Source organism: Phragmites australis, chromosome 15 (assembly GCF_958298935.1).
Source record: "Phragmites australis chromosome 15, lpPhrAust1.1, whole genome shotgun sequence".
In the NCBI taxonomy this organism is placed as follows: domain Eukaryota; kingdom Viridiplantae; phylum Streptophyta; class Magnoliopsida; order Poales; family Poaceae; genus Phragmites; species Phragmites australis.
Genome location: NC_084935.1, coordinates 25,491,297 through 25,517,395, shown reverse-complemented (window position 1 = coordinate 25,517,395; position 26,099 = coordinate 25,491,297). Strand labels below are relative to the sequence as shown.

Sequence of the window (26,099 nt, the reverse complement as noted above, 5' to 3'; positions counted from 1 at the left end):
GTGAAATCAGATCAGAAGATGTTCTTGGCTTCTTGCAAAGTGAACAAGAAATACGCGCATGAAGCATAATCTTTTACTTCATAACGTTTAACATTTGCACCGCAGCTTTATGTAAGATTAACCTGCATAAAGTAGCAATACACTTGCATAGAGTATCATCAATGCATGTAATAACAGACTAACAGTAACAAGTCATAATTCAGACGAACCCAGCATGGTCTAACAACAGTAATTCTAATTATTCATAAAAAATGGCAGCACAAAGACCACAATGCGTCAATCCATGTGTAAACCTGCTTAGCCTTGTAGGTGTCAACCTTCTTCGTGTACAAATAGATTCGACCTGAAGAGCAGAGCAATTGTATTACTCATTTGTAAACCTCCGTTCGAAGCAGGAAACACGCAGCAACTCAAGGAGCTTGACCTCGCGCGGCACGCTTCATCAACGGCTCCACGCATCGAGATCTTGCGACGACAACCGCCACAAGATGTCTCGATGGCTCCACTTGATGAGGACATTCAAGATCAACATCAAAGAGAAGATTAGTTGTCGTTGTAAATAGTTATCAAAGCAAAGTGACCTGGAATCTTATGCTTTGTAAGCATGCCAAACTTTAATAACGTAAAGAACTTTAACAGCAATAAAGTAGTTAATAAGAGGACGCTTTGTAAGCACTCATAGGTGAAGGGAAAAGGAACGGGATGGCCATCCCTGTAAAAAAACCAAATTAAGCTTGCCAATTTTTCACCTTTTGTTGTGAGAACTCATGGATACATGCACATAAGTACTATATATAACCTTGTTAGCCGTGCTACATTGGAAGCTGCCTTGCAAACCTTCTGCCTCTATACCGATGGCGCTAGGTGATGGTAAGTTCCAACGAATTTGTTTGCTGGATTTTGGATGTTTGTTTGTGTGACATGCTTGGATATGTGAATATTCTTGGTAGATTTTATCACCAATTATTTAGTACGTACTTACTGAATTTCCAGACTCACAAAATTTTGCATTGTAATGCCTAGGCTCTAGCACGAGGGATACTGCGTCTACACTGGATCCAAGTAAGTCCACTTTTGGTCATTTTAATTTTGTATAATTGAATATTATTTCGACGTACGAATTAATTTATTTATAATATACCAGTAAATGTTTGTTAGAGAAAAAACACAAAACTTTCATTAGATCAATAACAAAAGTTTACAGTGCAAACTAAAAACTTTAACGAGTGTCAGCCGATAGAACCACCAACTCCTAGAAACAATATAAAGAGCGATGTCTAGCATTTGCCTCGCCTGGAAGGAGCTTCTTTTGCGTGCATAGCATCATGTCATCTCCTCTCGTAATATAAAAATCACATTACTAGGATTTCTATGGATGTTTCCCTCAAAGGCAGGCTTATTCTTTGCTAGCCATAATGCCTGAACACCCCAAACATGTTCCTGCACCAGCCTACTGTCGAGTCGTGCAGCCGGTTCTTCCCGCTCCCACCTCACGGAGATAACTAATAAAATCGACACTACTAACTAGAAATAAGCACGAACTACGTATCGGCTGATCACCGGCAATACTCTAGCGCCCTGCACCATGGATTGATCTTCCTCCTCATCGATTCCATTGACAACGCACCGGGCACAAACAAAATACCAACCAAGGGACCTCTTTTAGCCGCCCGGATCAAGATGACATCTCCAGAAGCAACGCTACAAAATACACCTTACTACAGCAACGAGCGTCATGAACTAACCACCGGCGGTGGCAGCAGGCGGTGGTTGAGACTGCCACCACTGGGGGTAGGATTTGGTGGACGGCTGTTTTTAATCTAACGACACTTGACAAGTTTCATATACTGGTAAATGTTAAGGTGAGAATAAAAATGTTCCAGAAAGTAGCCATTTGGACTATACGTCCTGAATAATGATGATTATGCATGATATGATCTGTCTCATTACGTACTGAGCAGGTCAATGGAACAGTTCGGACCGTGGTCTTCGGAAATTTTGGCGTAACCATATTCTATGATTCTTCAATATTTGTTGAATTTCGAGACTCACCAAACAATTTTTTGCGTTGGTATATATGCCAAGGCGCTAGCAGGACCGAGATTACTCCTACGGAAAGTGAGGCTTCAGGGAACAACGCCAGACCATGTAAGTTCACTTTTACCATCTTTATTCGGAATAATTGAATACTGTTACTTATGATGTAGTACAAATTGTTGAGGAACTGTTGCTACCGAGCGTAGTCTAACGGTTCCCCGAGAGAACAATTGCAAAAGGAGACATAAGTGTAGGAGAAAAGTTGTCTGTTCTTTATTGATCTGTTTTTCTGTATGTTACAATGAGGGGTCTCCCCTGTATATAAAGAACCAAAATCCCTAAGAGTTGGACTCCAATTCTACTATGATTCGAGACGGGCCCACTTCCATACGTAACCTGCTAGGTTTCCTAACACTCCCCCTTGGGCACTTCTCGCGGAATGCATATGTCTCATCAAAACTCCCCAAAAACCCAGTGGGAAAAATTAGAAGAAAGAGTATATAGCTCGCGACATGGTCACACGAATTGCCTCATTAAAAACCTTTTTCATGAGAAACTTCAGGAAAACTCATATAAGGGAAAAAGAGTACAATTCACCCAAATGCTTCAAGTAATCTTCATGATTAACCTTGGGTACTTAATCTTTTTGATTAAGATTTAATTCTTCTTATCGGTATTATGTGAAATATCTCCCCCTGAACTGTGCAACTCTCTAAGCCTTATCATCCCAATGCCACGAACACATCTTTCAAAACTAGATGCAGGGAGAGACTTAGTGAACAAATCTGCAAGATTCTCACACGACTTGGTATGCATTACCTTTATTTCATTCATCTTATGCAATTCATGAGCATAAAAGAACTTGAGGTTGATATGCTTCGTTAAGTTGCTTTTCACATATCCCGTTTGCACTTGTGCGACACATGCAGCATTATCTTTAGTAGTGTTCAAGCCACATGACTGCTGGACGTGATTGATCACTCTTCTAAGCCATGCGCATTCTCGTGCGGCTTCATATAGAGCTATTATTTTTGAGTGGTTCGTCGAAGTAGATACAAGACTTTGCTTCGACGATTTCCAGGATATTGCAGTTCCACCACATAAGAAAACATAGTCAGTCTGTGATTTCGCTGTATGCGGGTCTGATAGATACCTAGCATCCGCGTATCCAACAAGACTTAGATCCTGATTCTTTCTGTAGAACAGGCCTAGATTTTTGCTACCTTTTAAGTAGCGCAGAATATCCTTCAAGCCCTTCCAGTGTCTTTTAGTGGGCTCTGCATTGTACCGTGCAAGTAGGTTTACCACAAATGCTATATCTGGCCTAGTGCAATTGGCCAGATACATCAGTGCACCTATTGCACTTAAGTATGGGAATTTCGGTCCCAATATTTCCTTCCCCTCTTCTCTAGGTCTATAGGGATCTTGATCTGCTTGTAATGATCTTCCGACCATGGGAGTTTTAGCAGGAAATGATTTTTTCAAAACCAAACCGCTCTAACACTTTCTGAGTGTAGTTTGACTGATGTACAAAGATTCCATCTGCCACATGCTCTAGCTGCAGGCCCAAGCAGAATTTGGTTTTACCCAAATCTTTCATTTCGAATTCAGACTTCAGGTATGAACTTGCTTCTTCAATATCTTCTTCTGTACCGATGATATTCAGATCATCTACATATATAGATATTATGCAAAATCCATTCTGGGACCTTCTTATGAATACACAGGGACAATCTGTGCTATTTGTGTAGCCTCGTTTTTCAAAAAATTCACTCAAACGATTATACCATATTCTACCTGACTGTTTCAACCCATACAACGACTTCTTCAATTGTATGCTATAAAGGTGTCTATTTCCTCTATCCTGATTCGGCAATGGTATTCCTTCAGGTACCTTCATATAAATGTCCAAATCTAGGCTCCCATAAAGATATGCGGTCACAACATCCATCAACTTCATTTTCAACTCTAGGTTGACTGCTATCGAGATTAAATATCTAAAGGTAATTCCGCCCATCACCGGGGAATAGGTTTCTTCATAATCAACGCTTGGTCGTTGAGTGAAACCTTGTGCCACTAGTCGTGCTTTGTACCTCACAATTTCATTCCTTTTATTCCTCTTACGAACAAAAACCCACTTGTATCCCACTGGTTTGATGTGGGGAGGTGTGCGGCATACTGGCCCAAAGACCTCTCTTTTGTTCAGGGACAACAGTTCAGCTGTTATTGCCTTCTGCCAGTCTTCCCAATCTGACCTCATTCTACATTCAGCGAGCGATGCAGGCTCAGGGTCATGATTTATGACTGTGGCAATTTTATTTGCGAAGTATGTGTCGACTATCATGGTTGCTCTATTCCAGGATTCCCCTGAATTCACATAGTTTATTGCTATTTTATCATGGGCTGCACTTTCAGGTGCTTCTTCATCTTGCTCTTCATGATTTGGGGCAAGGGCCTTTAATTTACCAGCATCGATCTCAGCGCGCGCATTTTCGTTGGTTTCTTCCTGCGTGGGAAGATTCAAATCTGGTATGCCTACTTTCTGAGGATCCATACCATCGCCAGGTCTCAACTGGCTCCCCTTCTTTTTCCTTTGGGGCACTTTTGTGATGGGCTATGGTAAGCTCTCATTTCCCACTTTCGCCAGACATCTCCGGCTATTTGGGACTTGAATAACCGGATTTCTTGTCCTTTTATTATTTTTCGGAGCTCCTAGGACAAGATGAGGGGTACCTTCTTTGGGTACTTCCACCCTCTCCGGTGCATTGCGTGCAGGCACATGCGACTTAGTCACGCTCTTCAAATCACAAAAATGATCAGGCATATTGTTTGCTAATTTCTGTAAGTCGATGATTTTCTGTACTTCATCATTTGCTTCACTAGTGCGGGGATCATGTGCCGCAATTCCTTCAGCCTGCCATATAAGTTCCTGGCATTTCTCATCTAAGGGTTTATTTCCTCCCCCTAATGACGGAAAATTATTTTCATCAGAAATGCAGTCAGCGAAGCGGGCCGTATGCAGATTTCCAGTTGCTGGTTCTAAATATTGGATTATGGATGCAGTCTCATAACCGACATAGATTCTAACTTTTCGCAAAGGCCCCATAGCAGTCCACTGTGGCGGCGGTATCGGCACATAAACCATACATCCAAATTTGCGTAAATGGGAAATCTTCGGGATCACCCCTTGCACTAGTTGCATAGGTGAATGGATGTTGTAAGAGGAGGGTCTGTAATTAATGAGGGCTGCTGCATGCAAAACTGCGTGTCCCCAACATGTAGCAGGCAAATTACAGTGCTGCAACAACGGTCTAGCAATGAACTTTATTCTCTTGATCAGTGCTTCGGCTAGTCCATTCTGGGTGTGGACATGCCGTACAAAATGTTCAACTTTAATCCCCATGCCAGTGCAATAATCATCGAACGCTTTCGAAGTAAATTCTCCAGCATTGTCCATTCTAATGGACTTCACTCAATGATCCGAAAAATTATTCCTGATTTGTATGATCTGCGAGATCAACTTTGCAAAGGCGTGGTTACGTGTAGATAATAAACATACATGCGACCACTTCGAGGACGCGTATATTAACACCATAAAGTACCGAAACTGGCCAGAAAGCGGCTGAATAGGACCACAGATATCCCCCTATATTCTGTCGAGGAATGCAGGGATTTCATCCTGTACCTTCAAGACATATGGTCTCACTATTAATTTCCCGGTAGCACATGCAGGGCATACAAAATCTTCATGATTCGAAAAATTCTTCACATTTATGCCGTGATCTTGTGAGTTAGTAATTATGCTCCTCATCATTCTAAGACTAGGGTGACCTAATCTATCATGCCATAGGGAGAATAATTCCGCACTACGGAATACAGTCTTTAAGGTAGTGAACACTTCAGGTGCCCTAATACGAGTGTAGTACAAGCCACTGCTCATGGAGGGAAGTTTTTCTAATATTCTTTCTTCACTATCACGCTTAGTGATGTATAGGTACTCCCTATCATTTTCTTCACCAGTTTCTATATGGAAACCGTTAGCGTGAATGTCTTTAAAACTTAAGAGATTCCTTGTAGATTCAGGGTACAGCAATGCTTCTTCAATGTGCAAAGTAGTTCCCATAGGTAGTGTGACTGTGGCTCTTCCAGATCCAACTATACATTTATCACTACCAGTGACAGTCATCACTTTTCCAGAGCTATTTCTGATAGAATGGAAATACTTCTTTTCTCTTAAGATTGTATTTATGGTTCCACTATCCACAATACACACTTCCTCCATGCGGGCGCCACACATATTCTATAAATAAAGTATTCAATCATTCACATGCAAGAAAGCCGCACAAAGACTAAATACTTTATATATATACTATCGAAAAATTATTTGCAGCTAAGTTCCGCTCTTCTAGAGCTTAAATTTATTCAATCCTCCTAAATTCAGCAACTAACTAAATAAATGGCTAATTACTCTAATTCTAGATAGAGTCTGCGAAACATCTGGCCACTTCATCTTCAATGGCTTTGTTTTCCGCTTCATTCATTTCGGCATCTACTATGGCAGTGGAAGAAGGCAAAGTGGAGGCCTCTGCATTATCCATTGGGAGGTCTTCCACTACTAGTTCTGAAGTGTTATCAACTTCCATGAGATATGCTTTCTCTTCAGAGACTGGTGCTTTGTCCACTTCCATCCCCACTGCTATGGTGAGGTGTGCTTCTAGTTGATCCTTCTTCTTCTTCCGGTATGCTTCCACAACATGCTTAGGTGCTTTGCAAATGCGGGACCAATGGCCCCAAACACCGCACTTATCTGGTTTTGCTCACCATAAGGCTTGACTTCTTTCTTTGTCTTGCCGTTATTATCACTAGGCTTGACTTTGCCTGTCACCACTTTCTTTTCTCCCTTCTCCCGCTTCGTATTGCGGATCTTGCGCGCTTTGAAAGAGAGTTGATTGACTTCTAGTCCACTACTCCTTCCTTGCGGCTGGGATAAGAAGTTCTTGTTTATGACTTCGTCATGAACTTCATTGAGTTGCAACACATCAATCAATTCTGAATACTTCTTGTAATTTGATTGACGGTGATTGCGTGCGGATTCTGCCGCATTCGGGTGGAAAGTGGAGAGAGTCTTCTCAATTTTATCCTCTTCTGTGATCTCTTTCCCACAGAGACACAGTAGTGTGCATATACGGTGCAACACGGATTTGTACTCTCTGACATGCTTAAAGTCGTAGAAAAGGAGCCGGACCCATTCTTGCTCTGCTAGAGGCTTGATGGTGTACTTAAGGCGTTCAAAATGGTCCTTCAATGCGTTCTATAGTGCCTTAGCGTTGGTCACTGCCATGTAGTCATCCTTCAGAGTGGGAGAGAGATGATGGCGGAGAAAATGAAGTGCTTGATCATTCTCATCCTTCGTGGGAACTGTTGCACTGCTTGTTCCCAGACCAATTGCAGCGCGGAGCCTCTTTGCTCCAAGTACGATCCGGACATCCGATGCCCAAGTGAGATAGTTGCGGCCATCAGCACTCAGCTCAGCGAACTCCTTGTTCGTGATGCCAGCCATCTACATTTTTTTTAATAATGCAAACATTACTACTAGTAAAGTTGCATCATGTTGCTAAATTGAATTGCTGCAATTCACCGTGTCCCGGCGGCGCGTGGCGAGGCGGCGGCGCGGTTCGGGCGGCGCTCGGCGGAGCCGGCGGTGGGGCGGCGCCGCGGTTCGGGCGGCGCACGGTGGAGCCGGCGGCGGGGCGGTGCCGCGGTTCGAGCGGCGCACGGCGGAGCCGGCGGCGGGGCGGTGCCGCGGTTCGGGCGGCGCACGGCGGCGGCGCGGTGCGCTATGGCGCTCGTACGGGAGCGGCGGCGCGACCGGCGGCATAGGCGAGGCGGCGGCGGGGAGGTCGGTGCCTTGCAGCGGCGCTCATGCGGGCGCGCGGTTCGGGCCGCATGCGGGCGGCGCAAAGCGCGACGCGCGGGGAGGCGACTGCGTGACGGCGCCGACATGGCTGATGCGGGGCGGCGCCGGTGGCCCACGGAGGCCTGCCGTGGCCGGTGCGGCGGCGATGGTGCCGCTTCGGGCAGCGCCGTTTTCTCTCCTTTTTTTTCGATGCGTGGCGGTGGCCTTCGAGCCACCCCGGTTTCTTGCAGGGGGAAAACCGCCAGTTTGCAGGTCAGCGGCGTGGTGGTCGACGGCTGCGGGCCCCACCGTCGAACCATGTGCTCGATATTGTGATGTTCGGGACTTATCCCGTATGCATACTGTTGCCGTCGAGATCTAGATCGAAGACTACTGTTGCGAATCGATCTATTCGACGAGAAGAATTGCTACTGTTCATGCGATTCACTACGGTTCATGTGCTGCGATTTCAGATCTATTTGATGCAAAACAGTAGTGGCTAGGGTACGTACCAAATCGATCGTACCTTTCAATTCTTGCGAATAATTTGTGCCGCGTAGGGCATATAGGCTAGGCCAAAGACCTGCCCGCTTGATGACGATGTCGATGCAGTGCAGATCGGTCGTGGGCAGAGTCGTTCCAGTAGCTTGTTCTCCAGCAGAGCTTTGTGCTGATAACGTGTTGAGGAACTGTTGCTACCGAGCATAGTCCAATGGTTCCCCGAGAGAACAATTGCAAAAGGAGACACAAACGTATGGGAAAAATTGTCTGTTCTTTATTGATCTGTTTTTCTGTATGTTACAATGAGAGGTCTCCCCCTGTATATAAAGAACTAAAACCCCTAAGAGTTGGACTCCAATCTTACTTAGGATTCGAGACGGACCCACTTTCATACATAACCTGCTAGGTTTTCTAACACAAATTAACTTGTTTTCAATGTAGCAGTTAAATATTGAGCCATGACCAAATCCGTTTTTGAAAACACAAGTGAAATGAACTATTTGTCTTGCTCAAAAAATGGAACTATTTGTTATGAATATTGATCATGGTGATATATGTTCATACTGCTTTGGTCGATGGAGCTGCCAGGACCAAACGTTTGTTGTTTAGCAAAAAAAAAAAAAAAAGACGACTTGTAAGTTTTAGTTATTTTGTACATGCACAATCGAAATAGTACGTACGTGGGTAACTGCTCTGGAACAAATAGATTTTTTAACAGATGGAAAGCTATAGGAGCCATTAAAAGATGTGCACACAAGATCACGTTGCAAATATATGGTTTGTATAAAAAAGAATTTACATCTATGATTAAGTAATACATGATCTCCCACGCATCACAAATCTACTTTTGATGTTGATTTTCTAGATTTTTGGTAACTTCTACTTTTTTTTCCTATCTTTCTGTACGACCTATTTTTATATATTAATAGAATAGAATCCATAAATAGAAGATAGATTTACTTGCTGATTATTACTACTATACAAGGCACACAAAAAAATTCGTTTTACTCATACACGTTCACTATTCCTCTAATGAGAGTTACTGAAATTCCGTTTTCGGGCGCGAGCTGGCCCACAGGAGCTCACAGGAGCGCGCGTGACGGCCCACGGAGCCCACAGGAGACAGCTCACTTGTGTCCGAATCGGCTTCCTCCTTCCTTAAAGTTTTTGAGCTAAAATTTTTTTCGTTAATTTTTTTTCTCAAAACCTTTTGAGCCAAACGTTTGACCCAAACTTTTTGAGCAAATTTTTTTAGCATGACTTATCCACCAGCGATGACCCACGTTTCCCAAATTTTACAGTACAAGTTTTATGGACAAATTTTGTTACAAAAGTTTATCAAAAAGTTACCTGCTAGCGCGCGAAAAAAGTTTTCAGTTAAACTTTTTTTCAAAAGTTTGGATAGAAAAGTATTTTAGAAAAATTTCCAAAAATAGAAAGATGTGGAGGGAAAAAAATTCTAAAAAAGGAAAGAGGGGTCATGTCGGAACGGTGCGCAAGTTGCTGTACGTCCGTGAGTTACTCAAGGGTGAACGTTCACCCAATTAAAAAATGGGTGAACAGATTAAAAAAAAAGGAAACGGGTGAACACGACAAATTAAGCATAAACTTTCACGTTTATCTTTTTAAATGAAATATAAATCCTTCCATATGTCTAAATATATTTAATTAATTTTAAGTGCTTACCCAAGTATTAATGGGTGAACATTAAGGGTAACTCTAACTAATTTCTAATTTGCAGCCCCCAGAATCCAGAGGGTGGAGAGTTCAATCCGTTCAGTTCAAGAGGACGAATATTCGCCCCGCCACGTGGCCATCGGCAAATACTATCTTGATCGTGGCATGGACAGGAACGATGAGAAGAAACAATGCTTACAGCTTCTCCTGCTTGCCCACGGAGCCGAGGTGCGGGAAAAACAAGACTTGGTTGACGCATTGAAGGAGAAAAGGACGACGGCGAGTGGTTTCTACCCAGGTGATGGCCTGGATGAGACGAGCCCAGACTTCCTCGACATGCTGGTGCACGACGGATGCTACATCCTGCATCAGTTCCTCAACATGCCGGTCATCATGTCGGAGAATATTAACAATGTCCACGACCACGACCACGTGGAGAGGTTCTTGCGTATTATTAAAGAATCCGATGTTGTTCGCGACGTTCTCTACCTCTTCGAGAACCAGATACCGTTCGACGTCCTCGAAAGTCTGTATTGGAAGCTGATCGGCAATGCTAAGGCTATTGCGTTGCCGCTGAGAAAGCTGATGTGCAAGTGTGTCTGTGTCCAACTGCAACGCCAGGAGTACGTTGAACCATCGCAAGAGGTGCTGCAACTGGTCCAGAGACCGGAGGCGCATTGGCAGCATCTCTTGGACCTCGTACATATGCTCATTACCAGCAGTGTACGCGGACAAGGGCAAGGCATTACCTGCGGCGTTAACCTAGCACATGCTCAGTCGGCGGCACGAGAGCATGTTGTGCCACCGCCGTTGGCAGCACAAGTGCCGGGCATACTACCACAAGATCCGACGGCGGTATGTGGACAAGGTGTACCACCACAGCAGGCAGCACAAGGTCAAGGCATGCCATCACCAATTTCGATGATGGAACAAGGGCAAGGTGTGCCAACACAAGCCACACCACCAGAAGTGCAACCACAAAAGTTGTGCGGCCCCCAGCCCTGCTGGCCTGCTCAAGGCTTTGTTGTGAGTGCCTAGATTGGAGGTTCCCGAATAATAACGGCACGGCAAATGCCAGGCTCCCTGGCAACTATGTTAAATGGCACAGGGCGACGTACTACGTCGACAAGGCCGCGGTGAGCTTCGTGCGGCGGCCGCTCGACGGCATACGTGCGTGCAGCATACTGGACGTGAATCTCGGCTGCTGTTGCAGGCTAGAGATCCCTCCCTTGACCATCAACGTCGACACGCTGACGATGCTGCTCAACTTGATGGTGCTGGAACAATACAACCAAGGCAAGGGTAAGCATGTCACCTCGTACTGCATCTTCCTGTCGAAGCTCGCCAGCGAAGTCAAGGACGTGGCGCTCCTGAGCAGGGAGAGGATCATTGATAACAATCTGCGCAACGACGACACCGCCGCCACCAGCATCTCCAACCTCATGTGTGAAATTTCTCCTCATCGGCCAGAAGAGAACTACCTCCAGAAGACGGCTTGGAAGCTGGACAGCCGTTTCCGCTCCCCCCTGTTCCAGGCCATCTCTTGGCTGAAGCTCAACAAGTTGAGAAACCCGGCCATGGCTGCAGCGTCCATTGGTGCCATCGGCATCTTCGTCTTCACTATTGTACAAACAGCTTACGCAATCAAGACCTACAAAAGAGGGCATTAATCATACAACTAATTAACTAAATTAGCATGTATGAACGGAGGCTCCTATTTTGCACCTAGTTATTTCATTGTTTTCATAGGAGCCAACCTGTGGTTCCATAAAATAATTTCTGGCGACCCCAGTGCTTTGTTGTAAGGGGTGTAGGGGTGCATTGTGTGTTTTTTTCCTTTACTTCTTCCTTTACAATACACCATGATACTAAATGGTGGAGAGTATCATTGTTGTGATCCAACCATCCATTTTAGTAGGTATTATTGTAATTATCTTGGTACCCTTAGGGGTAATTACGTCATTGACTGACCGGACTTCGGACCTTCGTCACCCATACCAGCGACGGAGGATGGAAACCCTAATAAATGAAATGAACAGAATAAGTGAAAGCTTATCCGAGGAATAAACTAATATTTTGACCTTTCCTAATTAAACATATAATTTACAAGTTTATCATGGTTTTTTTTTCAATCCTACCCTTATGATACCCATGATACTCTTTAATGATACCTATGACACTGGTGGGCGATAGAGTATCATTGGGTCAATCTAAACCACCGGATGAAGAAAATAGACGACATGCACTCATTTAGGTATACCGTAAAAGTCTTCTTCTTATTTGGTTCAGGTTGTATCCGGTGTCATGTTTCTGTAACATTTTAATTCCTTGGAAAACAAAAACTGTTATTTTGGCTTATTTGTGTTTTATGCTTTTTCCGCTTCCACAACTGGAGATGCAATACTTTTAAGAGCCTAATATGTACCGGAGTGTTCATATTTTATTTAGAATGAATCGGTGCCAATGTTGCGACTCCCCTTGACTTACACGTACAGCGTAATACTCTTTTTGATATCAGAAGTGCAACCTATGCGTCATTGTTGCTCCTATTTTGCACTCAGAGTTGTACCTTTTCTCTAGCTCAACTTTAGAAATGGCCACAAGTCACGTGTTAACTAAAAATAAATTGTTATGTACAAAAGCTTAGGGTGTGATTCTCAAGAAGAAGATCACATACCTAAGAAAAAGAAAGAATTCTAAAGCATAAATAAAAAGAAATACCAAATACATCTATGAGCTAGGATCTATGAGAGATCCAACCCTTGAGAAAGTCAAGCTGCATTCCTTTGGTACGATGCCTATGAAGTTGAAGATCTTTTATGATGTGCATGCATCGTCATGTCCCTAACAGATGAGTTCTCCTGTCTGAAGATCTCTGCATTTCTGAAGTGCCAAATGGTCCAGCATCCATGCATGATAATATCTACAGTAATCTTCTTCATAATTGCTAGGAATGATTAAAGGGATGAAAAATACCCAATGGGGACCTCAGATCCCAATCAGTAGAAGTGCTAGACTACAAGACAAGGGCAAACAGATTTTGAAGAAGGCAGAGGAGTTGGTTAAAATTAAAATTCTTGAAGGTAGAGCTCTCAAAAAGATTCATCTTCTGACTCCTTTATGCATTTAAATTTAATATGCATTGCTTCTAATGCTCAATTAGTTAAAACTTGTTGATTGTGGTATTCATGTGGATGGAGATGGGATGGATATTGGTGAAAATATAAACTTGATGAAGAAAAGGAACAAGCTAGGAGTGCTAGTTTTGTAGATGAAATTGAGGAATAAGAAGTTAGTGAGGAGGAAGAGATAGGGGTGATGTAACATTCCAATTTTTGGAATAAAGAAAAATAAGGGAAATAGTTTGAATTCATTTGAAATTTGAAATTTGAATTTGAATTTTTGTTTAAAACCTTTGAAAATCAACTTTGAGTGAAAAAAATATTTTAAACTTTTTTGTAAAAGTTAAAAACATATATATATATATATATATATATATATATATATGATAGTTTGAATTAAGAAAAGAAAACAACAAGAAAAAGTAAATTTTTTTAGATAAAGGAAACAAGTTCCGGCTTTTTGCATCGTTCAGTGCATACAACCTAAGTTCATTATTACAACGTTCAAAATGATGAAACCAAAGGATAAAGATTATAAAATTATTAAACTCGTAGCCTATAATTATGCGGCCATCCATTCTTGACGAAGAGTTCCATTGTCACCACCTCCATACAGTGACAGGCCTTCAGGATATCTTCCCTTTCTGATTCCTTTTGTAGCAGCCTCCAGAAGCGCAACCAAAAGGTACACCTGAAAATTCCCTGCATCATAGTCATAGTAGCTTTTTTTTTTATTAGAGACAATATCATTACGGTATAGCCATATGGACCAAAAAATAGCAGCCACGCCTACAAGGAGCGATCTATTCATAGCTACCCTTGATCTGAGCCAATATCTCATAATATGGCCGATGCTTCTAGGTTTCTTTATTCCCAAGACAATAGTGATTATATGCCAAATGGACCTAGCAAAATAACATTAAAAAAATAGATGTTGAATGCTTTCGTTATGATTGCAAAAACAACATTTGAGGCTACCTTTACAATTGCTTTTGGCCAAGTTATCCTTGGCCAAAATAACACCTCTACATAAGTACCACAAGAAAACCTTGATCTTGAATGAAAGTTTAAGCTTCTATAGACCCTTTGCTGTTGCGGAAATGGGTAGAGCTATCATTTGATTGTACATAGAATGAACTGAAAATACTCCATTCTCATGCAGCCCCTAATTAAAGGTATCCCGTCCATTGCATAGTTGAATATGTAACAATTTGGACACCATATTATGCCAAGCAATTAGTTTATCCCCAATAATAGATCTACGAAAAGAGAGAATAAGCGGTAATGAACACATGACTTCCGCCACTGTGGTTTGCTTTTTTCTAACCACATTATACAATGACGGATACTATTTACTCAAAGGGGAAACTCCCAACCAGATATCATTCCAGAATTTAGTCTGGCATCCATCCTTAACCTGAAAAGTCCCCTATCTGAGTAACTCATGTTTCACTTTCATTAGATCAGACCAGAAGTGAGAATCTTCTGGTTTGCCATCAACCTGAGTGATAGATTTACCACCTAGGTATTTATTCCTGGACATTTGTTGCCAAACCCCGTCCTCATTAAGAAGTCTAAAAAGCCACTTGCTGAGGAAGCAAATGTTCAAGACCGAGAGATTAGTAATTCCTAATCCAGCCCGATCTTTCGGTTGGCAGACGATGTCCCATTGAGCAAGTCTATATTTCTTATTAATGTTATCCCCTTGCCAAAAAAACCTAGACCAAAAATAATTCAGTCTTTTAAGTACACCTTGGGGGATTTCAAAGAAGGACATCATGAAAATAGGGAGACAACTTAGTACTGAGTTTAGAAGTACTAATCGACCTCCAACAGACATAAGTTTCCCCTTCCAACTGCTCAGTACCTTCTCAAACTTCTCTTCGACCCCCTTCCAATCACTATTTCTTAGCTTCCTGTGAATCATCGGAATGCCAAGATATCTGAAAGGCAAAGAGTCAATATCACATACAAATAATTGTATGTACTGGTCTTCACATTGTTTAGTAGTCCCATAGCAAAAGATTTCATTTTTATGAAAGTTAATCTTAAGCCCAGATAGTTGTTCAAATACATATAGTAAGAGTTTCATATTTCTTGCTTGCTCGATATTATGATCTATGAAGATAATAGTGTCATCTACATATTGCAGAATAGATAAGCTATCATCAACCATGTGTGGAAACACTCCAGTGATTTGCCTATCCTTTTTTGCTCTTAAAATTAATACTGCAAGCATATCTGCTACAATATTGAAAAGAATGGACGATAAGGGATCTTCTTGTCTCAAACCTTTTTGTATTTGAAAAATAAGGTTCTACTTCATCATTGACCTTAATTCCTACATGGCCACTGAACACAGAGCTTTGGATCCAGTCACACCATTGAGCTGAGAAACCTATCATTCTCAAAGCCTGCTGGAGAAAGGACCATTTAACCTTGTCATAAGCTTTCTCGAAATCGATTTTCGTAATTACACCATTTTGTTTTTTCCTATGCAACTCATGAATGGTCTCATGGAGTATTATCACTCCATTCATTATGTTTCGACCATGCATGAAGGCAGTTTGAGAGGGGCTCATTATTTTTTCAGCCACCATACCAATCCGATTAGTGGCGACTTTAGTGAAAATCTTAAAGCTGACATTAAGGAGGTATATCGGACAATATTCTTGAATCTTCAGCGTATTATTCTTTTTAGGAATCAGGGTAATAACACCGAAGTTCAGGCTGAAAATAGATAAATTCCCCTGATGGAAGTCCTTGCATAAAGCCATGAGATCATCTTTGATTATTTCCCAGAAAACTTGGTAAAATTTGACAGGGAAGCCATCAGGACCTGGAGATTTATTATGCTCTATTTGGAAAAATTGCCCTTTTAACCTCATCCACTCCGAAAGGGGTGGTAAGGATCTCATTTTCGCTTCCACTTACTTGAGGGATATCATGAATTATAGATTCATCCATCATAAAATTATTATTCTCCGGTTTGCCAAAAAGCCTTTGTAATATTTTGTGATAGAAAAAGTAAATGGAAAAGCAAAAACAAAAAGGAAAATGGTAACAGGCCGAAATCAACATTTCTCTACGGCCTATATCTCTTTTTCCTTCCCTTTCTTTTTCTTAGCTGAAGCCTGAGGCAGCCCAACGAATCTTATGCGCATTTAGCTGGATTGTAGGTAGAGGGGATTGTGTCAGACTGAAAAGACAAATGGCATGGAGACTCCTCTCTTGCCACCCAGTTCCCTTCCCTCTTCAGCTATGCGCACAACCAAGATGCTTGGGTTGCTGATGTATGGGATGGATCAGCAGCTTAGAATCGCATTCAGAAAGGGTGTAACACTTAATGAGGTTGTAGAGTGGGATAAACTAATGGAAAATATGCAACTATCTCCCCCACATAATAGGGCAAGCTTACCTTTAGATTTTCTAAGAATGTCTCATACTATTCAAAGGGTATGTATACTGATACGTTTGACAATGTATACGTTTCCAGGAAAACTAGGAAGTAGCACAATCGGATCGAGTAAAGGAAAGAGCTAGCAGCCGATTAGTACACGGCAACAGAATCCGGCTAGAATTCGTATCGTACCTTCTTTAGTTAGCTAATTAGCAGATTACTTTTCAGCATGTATACATCTATATATAGTAAAAAACTTCAAGGGAAAAGGCAGCTAATTCTGCCGCAAAACACTTCTCCAGGCGGCACCTACCGATCAAAGGCCAGTGGCTCCGTACAGCTTAGGGATGGCGTCGGGTCAGGTTGGGTGTGGATTGAGCTAAAATCCGTCCGCCACGAAACCTGAAAATTAAAATTCAATCTGCACCTGAATCACTAATCGGGTTAAAAATTACCCCCACGCTTGAACCTGACGGGGACCCAAAACCCGACAGGTACCCATCGAGTCCGAATTGCAGCACAAGCTCGAGAGATCCAGATCCATCGTCACTTCATCCAGTCCACCATGGTCGAGCTTCCTCTGATCCTCTTCTTTCCCTCTCTTCTTTCCCGTCACCTCACCAGCTTGCCGCCAGCCGCCCCATCACCTCCCCAGCTCGCCGCCCCATCACTTATGATCCTCTTCCCTCCCCCTACTCTCTTCCAAATCCGTCTCGGCTTGATGCCAGTCACTGCTGCCCCATCACCTCCCTAGCTCCCCTCCTCTCTCTCAGTCTCTCCGCCTCTTTGGAGGGGACAACGCTGGTGCGGACGGCCAACAACGAGGGGCGGCATGCCGGAGTGGAGCCGTGGATGGCAAGCCAGTGAGGACAAAGGGGCGACTTGCCAGCGTGGTCGCATAGAGCATTGGAGGCGAGGCTGAAGGGTCGGTGAGCCGACGAAGCCAAAGGGGTGGCGTGCCGACATGGTGTCGTGGTTGCGTTGTGTCGAGGTGTTGCCGAAAGGGCGGTGGCTGGCTGGGGAGGTGATGCCTGTCGCGCCCTCCACCTTGCGCCGGCCGCGGCGTCGCCAGCCCTTACGCTGGCTACGTCGGGCTAGCCCTTCCACCCCTGCGGCCTGTGCCGACGAGGGCCTGCACCAAGGAGGACTCGGCGCGGCGGCCGAAGATGGCAGATGTCAGGGTGAGGATTGAAGGAGAGTACAAGCGCTCGAGAAGATTGGGGATTGAGCAATCACTTGCGTTTTTTCATTGAGGTGGGCTGATAAGGTGGGCTGTTTCAGTCCCCGGTGGGCACCCACGAATGAAAATTTAAATCCGTCTCCGACCCACACCTTATCGGGCCCCCGACCTGTCAGACCCACAGGTGCAATTTTACTTTCGCACCCGACCCCACCGGGCGCTTAATCCGCCAGGGACCTGTACCCACCAGGTTCATTGCCATCCCTAGTACAACCCTATTTCTGTTTCCGTTCTTTGCGACAACTGTTAGGAATTTTTGATCTAAAAGACACAATATTTAACGTGGAAAAATCCTCTAATACAGAGGTAAAAAATCACATGAGACAAATCTGTATTATGATGGTTTAGGTTACAAGTATATGAGTTGGCCTATATTTATAAGTCCTGTTCGGAGAGTATCTGACTAGGACTCTATCTATAATTTTGAGGCATAATATCTAACAAATGAGAGGCATAATTTTGAGGCTCTGATACCACTTGTTACGAATTCATAACTGCAACAAAAGTCTGAATCTGTACAACTGACCTTGTTATCCAAATTAGAACAACGCTCAATCATCAAAAGCATAAGCCAAAATATCACATGTGTTGCTGAATAAAATCTTCAATGAAGAACTCATCTCATTAAATCATATATGCTCCACCTAAAACAAAAAACGCAACAAAAAAATATTCTTACAAGAGCAAATTATATGTGTGACCATTACATACACTAAATTGACAGCTATAAAAGAATATGAATCCTATGACATAGTATTTAACTGCTCCTTTAAAACAATAGTTTGGATTGAGATATAACGTGTAATTAACGGAGTATAAAAATTTTCATACTAAACACTTTTGAATAAGTAAAGACATCAACACCATATTGTATCTGTAATACCAAATGTTGTAATATTTAATAAAAAAATCTCCTGTTTTACACTCAGAATCCTCCAATTTAAACTCAATTAAGAGCAAAACCATCGGATGCACGTGAAAATTTTCGGCCAAAAGAAAGAACAGCGCACAAATTCCTGGTACGCTTTGTTGCGTGCGCGAAGCAAAAACCGCTTGAAAAATCCAAACCGACGACGCTTGACTGGATGACGCGCGCGAGGCACGTTTGATCTTCTGTGGCCGGGTCTTTGTTTTAGGTCGTGTGGTGGATCCACGGGGAACGGGCGGACAGCGCAGGAGGCGAAGCCGGGGTGGCCCGGCGCGGGAGCTGACGGCACGGGCGGCCGGATCCAGGGCGGAGTTGGGGACGCGGCTGCTGGATCCGGACGTGCGGGAAACGCCGGGCGACGCGCGGCGAAGCACGCACGCCAGCACAGAGAGCAGCAAGCTCGGCGGCCGAGCGGAGATCGGCGGCGCGTAGATCGGAAGGAACTGCTGCAACGCGCGTCAAGGTAGGTGAGCAGCGACGAAGATTAGGGGCACGAAGTCCGATGGCGCGGCAGAACGACGCAGATGCGACGGCGTGAAGCGGCGTGACGAAGCAGACCAGCAACGGCGAAATCGATTCGACGAAACCGAACCGATCCGATTTTTTTTTCTCTCGTGCGATCTGACTCTGATATCACTTTGTTAGAAATTTTTGATCTAAAAGATATAAGATTTAACGTGGAAACACCCTTCAATACAGTGGTAACAAATCACAGGAGATAAATTTGTATTATGATAGCTCAGATTACAAATATGGGTCGACGTATATTTATAAATCATATTCAGGAAGTATCCGACTAGAACTCTATCTATAATTTTAAGGCATAATATTTAACAACGACATCGACGAATCCTCTCTTCTGTCCAGGGTGGCGAGCAAAAATACGAGCCTTCGAGCGAGCTTGTAATAATTTGGTATCAAATTCGCTCAATCCTGCGACCTTGGCCCAACCCACTTCTGACGAGCGCCAATCTTCCGTTGAAGCATCCATCGGTGAACTTCAGTCGGCATTGGCCAAACACCTCACCATCGCCAATGAAGGAGGATTGAGATGGAATAGATATGTATTGATCATCTCATCAGATATTTATACAAATGTTATAGCAGTTTGTTGAGTAACTGAAAGCCATAGTGCTAGTTAATGTGCGCTAGAGACTAGAGAGGTTACAGGAGAATCGGTCATAGGCTAACAGAAAAAGTGACGCCTAAGTTAGCTATTCCTACAGTCAAGAACAATCAAGCCACGCTTGACGATACAACACACGCTAGCCGCGCTCTGACTTTGGGTCAGCGGCGGATCTAGCGGGAGCTCCACTAAAATAAAGGGGTGGAGGAGGGAGGACGAGAAAATAGGGAAGAAGGAGAAAGAGAGGTCATAGAATTTGGTTCCAACTTCGCCACTGCTTCCGACAACATTGGCCCAGTACGCATGCATGCGGTTTTCCCTTGCATCCCAGGGCGGAGAACCGTTCGTGGCCCTATCGGTGGGAAACGGCCCGTGGGAAACGGGACCCTATCGGTGGCCCTCTCCCGACCAGCGATTCCATGGTGACACTGAGGCTGGACGCCGCTATGAACCCCGACCACCACGCATCGAGCTTCCCACATATGATGGCACGGAGGATCCTCTCCTATGGCTGCGCTAGTGCGAGCGGTATTTTCACTTGCATCACATCTCCAGTCGAGATCAAGTCGAGATGGTCGGGCTTCACCTCCGAGGCGAGGCACAGGAAGTTCTGGATAGCTGGCAGATGGAGGCCGCTTGGATTTCTTGGGAAGATTTCTATGACACTTTTGTCCAGCGTTTTACGCATCAGAAGAACGCAGGTCCTCTCGGCGAATTGGTCAATCTCAAACAAGACGCCTGCACTGTGGACGACTACGCCCGGGAATTTTAGCGCCTTTTGTCGTGCAACACGCACATGCACCGCGCCGAGCAGTTGGAAATTTTTACCGTAGGCTTATCACGTGCCCTGGCAGCGGAGGTGCGGCGCGAATGACCTTCGGATCTTCTAGAGGTCATCAGCTTCACACGCGAAGCAGAGGAACACCAGTTCTTGTGGCTACAGGAGGCGCACCAGGGTGGCACATCTTCTGGCGGGGCTTTGGATTTTTTTCCACCCTTAGCACCGGGTGGCATCCTATTTGCTACCGGCCCCATATGGATAGGCTCAGGGGGCCCGTATGTCATACGAGAATTGCCACTTGATATGGATGGCAAATGAGCAAATTTCCCTCTTCTGGCCGTAGCCGTGCCCGCTTCCTCCGCAATACTCCATCTTCGACGACTTCATCAACACTGAGTTCTGTGGGACCATCTCCTCCAGCACCTGCCCATACGCGCTCTACAGTACAGCGTGCATCATCTTCAACAGGGGCACATGTTTTGGTCACCACGACCACTCCGCCTTCGGCAACACCGACTGCTTCTTTCCGCCGAATCCAACTGACGCTCGAACAGTACGCCGAGCAGTGAGCGAAGGGCCTCTGGTACAACTGGGACGAAGTGTACACGGGCCGCGACCATCGCTGCAAACGTCTCTTCTTTTTGGAGGTTGCTGAGGAGGACGATATGGACATCGACGACCCGCAGGGCCCCTCCACCGACGGTTCGGAATCACCATCCTTGTCCTTGCTTGCGATCCTCGGACCCAGGTCAGGTGGTACAATGCAAGTTCTGCTTCTCATAAGGGGTCACCGCCTACTTGGTTTGATCGATTCGGGAAGCACTCATAATTTCATCAGTAGCCATGCGGCCATCAGGTTGACTTTAAACCACCGTACAGCATTGTCGAAGGTCGCCAACGGCAACCACCTGCCATGTTTGGGCGCCATTCCGGAGGAAACGTTCCACATCGACAGCCTCATCTTCACCGTGCCATTTCTAGTCATTCCTCTAGAGGGGCTTGATGTCGTCCCCGGTGTCCAATGGCTCCAAACATATCTAGTGGAACTTCGCTTACTTAACTATGGCCTTCATCCATTCAGGGTTGCCAATCCAACTTGCGGCCGTCTAGCGATCCCGGCATCCATCCCTCATGGCGCTCGAGGAGGCTGCATCCGAGGCCATCATGCCTCTTCTCAGCACGTTCAGCGACATCTTCCACGAACCCAGTGGGCTTCCTCTACAACGCAGGTGCGACCACCGCATTTGCCTCCAGCAGGGTACCAACCAGGTCGTTGTTCAGTCGTACCGCTATCCCTTTCGACAGAAGGACGAGATTGAACAACAATGCGCCGCCATGCTCCTGCAAGGCATCATCAGGCCCAGCCATTCCCCCTTCTCCTCACCAGTCTTATTGGTCAAGAAGGCCGATGGTACGTGGCGGTTTTGCATGGATTACAGGGAATTGAACGCCTGCACTATCAAGGATAAATTTTCTATTCCGGTGGTCGAGGAACTGCTAGATGAATCAGTGGCGGATCCAGATTAAAATCTACCTATAGTGAACTAGCACTACTAATATATATAATGAACTCACAAAGCAAGCATATACAAAATAATAGGTAGTAATTGGATGAAAACAGGACCCAAAGAATACAAGTCAGATTGAGTTTTAAATACCATAATTCATCATAAACCAAAAGCCAATCCTGAGTACTAAAAGTAATTGAACGTACCACTAAAACACTAACTACGACAAGGAGACCGAGGCAAATTCATTCTCCTATTTTTAATGGCTTGAAAACGCTTCATAATTCTCCTGTCGTCAAGTCCTTTGAATATCTCCTTCTTGGTGTAGCATATCATCAAATCATTAAGCCACTCATCTACTGTCTTATTGCACAAATCAGTCTTGATAATATTCATAGTTGAAAAGACTCTTTCCACATAAGCTGTTGCCACCGGTAGGAGCAATGCTAACTCAATGAGGCGATACACTAATGGAAAGACCACATGTCTTTTAGTTTCAACCATCTTGACTGCCAAACTTCCAATATCATGACAAGTAATAAAATCATCAACTCTTCTAACATGAATAATGAAGGTGTCAAATTGATCCTTTATAGTTGCACGATCAGCATTTGAGAAGTTTGCATCATAGATCTCCGCAAGTTGTGCAAGCTTGGCGACATCGAACTTAGAGAATGAGTCCCTTGGATCTAAACAAGAAAAGCATACAAGCAACTCCGTCGAAACCTCGTTAAAGCGATGATTCATCTCTGTGTTTGTAGCATCTACAACAACATAGAATGTATCGACACGATAATGATGTTCTTCAGTGATCATTATCCCCTTTTCTTGCCTTGATCGGCCCTATCTTGGTCTTGGAGCATCCATATTTGGTATTTCAATTTTCTTTGCATCAAAAAATGTTTGAACTTTAGCAAATAGTGGCTCCCAACCATTGTTCCTCAAGTCAACCAATCGTGCTTTCACATCAACAAGCAATGACATGGCTTGAACAATATTTTGATCTCTCCTTTGCAAGAGAAGTGACAACTCATTTGTTATGCGAAATACTTTCAGCATCATCTTCAAAATGAACACAAAGTTAAAACTCTCCATTATGTCTACCAAACCCCCCGCATTGGTTGCACGGCGCTGATCTTGGTTCACAAAGGTCAAAACTGGTAGCACGACATCCCACATTAAGTCAATACGGAGTAATGTAGTATAGTGCGAGCCCCATCTAGTGTCTCCAGGTCTGACCAAGCTAGTGTGTTGATGCTTCCCTCTTCCTGAAAAAATCTCTCCACTCTCCAATTTATTCAAAATATTTTTGTGATGCTTCTCGGCTAATATATCCTTCCTCTTGCAAGATGTACTAGTGTTGGTTACAATCAAATTGACATACTCAAAGAAATCCTTAATGCCAACACAACATTTAGTGACTGCAACAACTACTAGCTGCAACTGGTGTGCGAAACAATGAACATAGAAAGCATACGGATTATCATCATGAATTTGTTTCTGTAGCCCATTAAATTCACCTGTCATGTTGGATGCCCCATCATATCCTTGTCCTTGTAGCCTAGCGATTGGTAATTTATGCATACTAAGCATCTGAACAAAAGATTTCTTTAATGCATCAGACGATGTCTCCTTCACATGTTGTAGCCCCAAAAATCTCTCCATAACCTTCCCTTTGCTGTTCACAAACCTGCAATTATTAATTAGTTAATGCTACAAAAACAATGGACTGAATGATCCAAAACGGGAATATATAATCAATAGCTTACCTTACAATCACGGCCATTTGCTCTTTGATTGATATGTCACGGGATTCATCAATAAGGGCGGAGAAACAACCATGCCCAATTTCTCCCATAATAACTTCAATGACCTCTTCGGCACAACATTGTGCAAGATCTTTCTGGATACTTGGAGCAAGCATTTGACAATTAGCTGGGCATAACTCATCAAATGCATCCCTCACATCTTCTTTCTTGTCTTTATACCAATCAATCATCTCTAAATAATTTCCCTTATTTAGAGAGGAAGAAGATTCATCGTGCCCACGGAAAGCATGACTTTGCATAAGGAGATATCTTGCACAATCTAAAGCAGCAATCAAACGGATTTTATATTTCATTTTAGACTCTTTGCTATAATTTCGCAACTTAGTTGCCACACTTGCCCTTGGATTGTTAAAGTCCTCACATGCTTTCCTAGCAATTGTATGATGACTGTCGATGCCACCAACATGTAAAGGAAGTGCTTTATATGCATTTTTCTAGGTGTTAAAGCCTAATTTTGTGAAGGAATCATGGCCAAATTGACCATTGGATGGCTGATCTTTAAAAAGAAAGCAATAAAAGCAATAAGCAGCATCCTTGGACACACTATATTCCAACCAATCATATTTTGTAAACCATCTTTCACAAAAGGACCTATAGTCATTACTTCCATAAAGTTTGCGAGGAAAATTATGACCAATAGGCTGCGTGGGACCTTTCAACAAATAAGCTCTCTTCACTTGATCTCTAATGTCAGGATGAAAATTCTCGATTGGAATCCGAAGTCCCGAATCTGCAGTGATATGATCTTGGTTGATCTCTTTAATGTAGTCACCATCCTCTACTTGTAAACTTTGTGCTTGCGGTTGTTGTGCCGGTGATTGTTCAAGCTGTGCTTCTAGAGCACTATTGTGCCCATCGTTTTCCTCTTGTGAAGGTGCAACAATATTAGATTGTTCTTGTTCTGGTGCGGCAGCAGTTCCGCCTGTGCCGGTACTTGGCCCAGAAATTGTGCTATAGTATCTCTTCAAGCCCACAACTACAAAAATCAAATAAATGTATCAAACATGAGCACAATTGCAAACGATTTGTAGTCAGAACTAGCACAACGTTCTAGACTTCTAGTTTAGAGCATTTAGCCAATTCAAATTTACTAATATTTCCCCCTTTTCCCCATCCCACCTTCAGCAATAGCCAACAGCTAGCCCTCGGCAGCGGGACGGTGCTCCCTTTCAGCTGCTTGCTCTTCCACGATCTTGCAGAGACGGAGTGGTCGCGGTGGCAAGCGCCCCTTCCACTCTGCCTCTCTGTGCTCCGGTGCTCCGATCCTCACTTCTTTGATGATCTCTCACCGCCTTCGCCTAGGGATCCTCCGCCGACCATCGCTCATCGTGTCTCGCGTGGTGCCGCGGTGTGTCGCTTCGCGTCCAGGTTGGGTACATCGTACATGGATCGGATGGCCATGGCCCATGGGCTATTGCGACTGGGAAGCACAAGGCAATGCCTCAAGCTCACAAGGCCCAGGTCCAGGTCGGCCGTCAAGGCATCAACCAATGCTCACGCCGCTGCGCTGCGATGCTGCGGCACGCCGGCAGCAAGACACTGGGGGAGGGGAGGTCCACCAGCCGGCAGGTATGGCAGCCGCCATGCCTCGCCATACAGGTGAATCTGCCCCTGGGATGAATTACACGGTGCTCAATTTTTAATTTCTCAAAATTGGATCTCCATTTCGGCTACCATCAAGTCCGAATGCATGAAGACGACATTCAAAAATGGCGTTCCTTACACATCATGATCACTATGAGTCCCTCATCATGCCTTTTGGGCTTTCCAATGCACCATCAACTTTTCAAGCACACATGAATGAGGTACTACAAGACTTCCTGCGTAAATTCATCTTAGTTTTCTTCGATGATATTCTTATTTACAGTAAAATGGAGGCCGAACATGTCAACCACATGCACCTGGTGCTGCAGCATCTCCAACACCACCAGTTATATTTGAAGCACTCCAAGTGTGTGTTCGCACAACAACGGGTGGGTTACCTCAGCTACATCATCTCCGGTACTGGCTTGGAGGCTGATCCAGACAAGCTACGGTTGGTCGACGCCTGGCCC

The 26,099-nt window shown here is 44.1% G+C and overlaps 2 pseudogenes; one reads left to right on the top strand and one right to left on the bottom strand.

Annotated features, from left to right (window-relative positions):
• The first annotated feature begins 817 nt into the window (after nt 1-817).
• LOC133892024 (uncharacterized) lies at nt 818-11,938 on the top strand (annotated as a pseudogene).
• A 10,494-nt stretch (nt 11,939-22,432) lies between these two features.
• On the bottom strand, nt 22,433-25,640 carry LOC133892235 (uncharacterized; annotated as a pseudogene).
• Between the last annotated feature and the right edge of the window lie 459 nt (nt 25,641-26,099).